General features: G+C 34.3%; 1 pseudogene; it reads left to right on the top strand.

Moving 5' to 3' along the window:
• Positions 1-591: 591 nt before the first annotated feature.
• On the top strand, positions 592-1,461 carry LOC142149643 (uncharacterized; annotated as a pseudogene).
• The last annotated feature ends 279 nt before the right edge of the window (positions 1,462-1,740 follow it).

The raw sequence follows: 1,740 nt of genomic DNA, 5'->3' as shown, positions 1-1,740 counted from the left end.
TCTACATTCTTGTCCATATATAGCAGCCGTTTTGATGCTCACATAGTTTATAACATTTAATAGCATTGTACAGACTATTCCCAAATTAAGCAATAAGTATATTAAAAAATACAAGTTTAAATACACATCAGGTTGCACAATATGTATTGTATTTACTATTAAAAATTCATTCAAAGTGAATTGGTGACTTGTACATAACCTCCTGTCTCGATATATATCACAGCTTTTTGTCTTGTGTGGGTGCACAGATCAGATAAGTCTTCTCAATAAAAACAGTGGTCAGTGACTTGGTCACATTTATTAGTGTATAAAATATTTGAGTGTTTATTACACAATATAACACTACTAGTGTTAACATAGATCCATTAATTGAATCATTATAAACATTTTGTTTTCTCACAGGATTCCAACTAAAATCAAAAGCCATCTGGGAAAGGACCTTGTCCTCTGAACTGCTGAGAGTTCCAGAAATAATCCTCACTATAGACTACAGACACCAATTCTTCTTATCCTGTGGAAAATCTACACAAGCTAATTTCATTTTTTCAACAGAAAAAAAACTTCAACTAAGTCATTGCTGATCAACACATTATGAATCGTACAGAAGAGAAACCCTATCTGTGCTCTGAATGTTTCAAGTGTTTTACCCAAAAGTCATATCTTGCAAAACATCAGAGGATTCACACTGGAGAGAAACCATTTACATGCTCTGAATGTACCAAGTGTTTTAACCGAAAGTCAAGTCTTGTTGCACATAAGAGGATTCACACAGGAGAGAAACCATTTAATTGCTCTGAATGTGGAAAATGTTTTACCCAAAAGTCAAGTCTTGTTGCACATAAGAGGATTCATACAGAAGATAAAACATTTAATTGCTCTGAATGTTTCAAGTGTTTTACCCAAAAGGCAGATCTTGCAAAACATCAGAGGATTCACACTGGAGAGAAACCATTTACATGCTCTGAATGTACCAAGTGTTTTAACCTAAAGTCAAGTCTTGTTGCACATCAGAGGATTCACACAGGAGAGAAACCATTTAATTGCTCTGAATGTGGATAGTGTTTTACCCACAAGTCAAGTCTTGTTGCACATAAGAGGATTCATACAGAAGAGAAAACATTTCATTGCTCTGAATGTAGCAAGTGTTTTACCAGAAAGTCACATCTTGTTGTTCATCAGATGATTCACACAGGAGAGAAACCATTTAATTGTTCTGAATGTTCCAAGTGTTTTTCCAACAAGTCACATTTTCTTAGACATCAGAGGATTCACACAGGAGAGAAACCATTTAAATGCTCTGAATGTAGCAAGTGTTTTACCAACAAGTCACATTTTCTTAGACATCAGAGGATTCACACAGGAGAGAAACCATTTAAATGCTCTGAATGTAGCAAGAGTTTTACCCAATTGTCAACTCTTAAAAAACATCAAAGGATTCACACAGGAGAGAAACTATTTTAATGCTCTAAATGTTGCAAGTGTTTTACCCACAAGTCAGCTCTAATTTAAAATCAGGCAATTCACACAGAAAATAAACCATTTAAATAGTCTGAATGCAGCAATTGTTTAATTGAAAGGAAAGCACTTGTCACTCACCAGAAGATACATGCATGAGAATTACCCTGAGGATCTGAATGTAGCATATGTATCATAAACAAGTTATTACTTTGTATCTCCATAATAACCATACAAGGGATGTGCAATATTATTTTTGAATGTGGCAAGTGTTTTATATAACAT

Source organism: Mixophyes fleayi, chromosome 4 (genome assembly GCF_038048845.1).
Source record: "Mixophyes fleayi isolate aMixFle1 chromosome 4, aMixFle1.hap1, whole genome shotgun sequence".
Lineage (NCBI taxonomy): Eukaryota > Metazoa > Chordata > Amphibia > Anura > Limnodynastidae > Mixophyes > Mixophyes fleayi.
The sequence above is the reverse complement of the archived record's forward strand: the minus strand, read 5'-3'. Positions and strand labels throughout refer to the sequence as shown.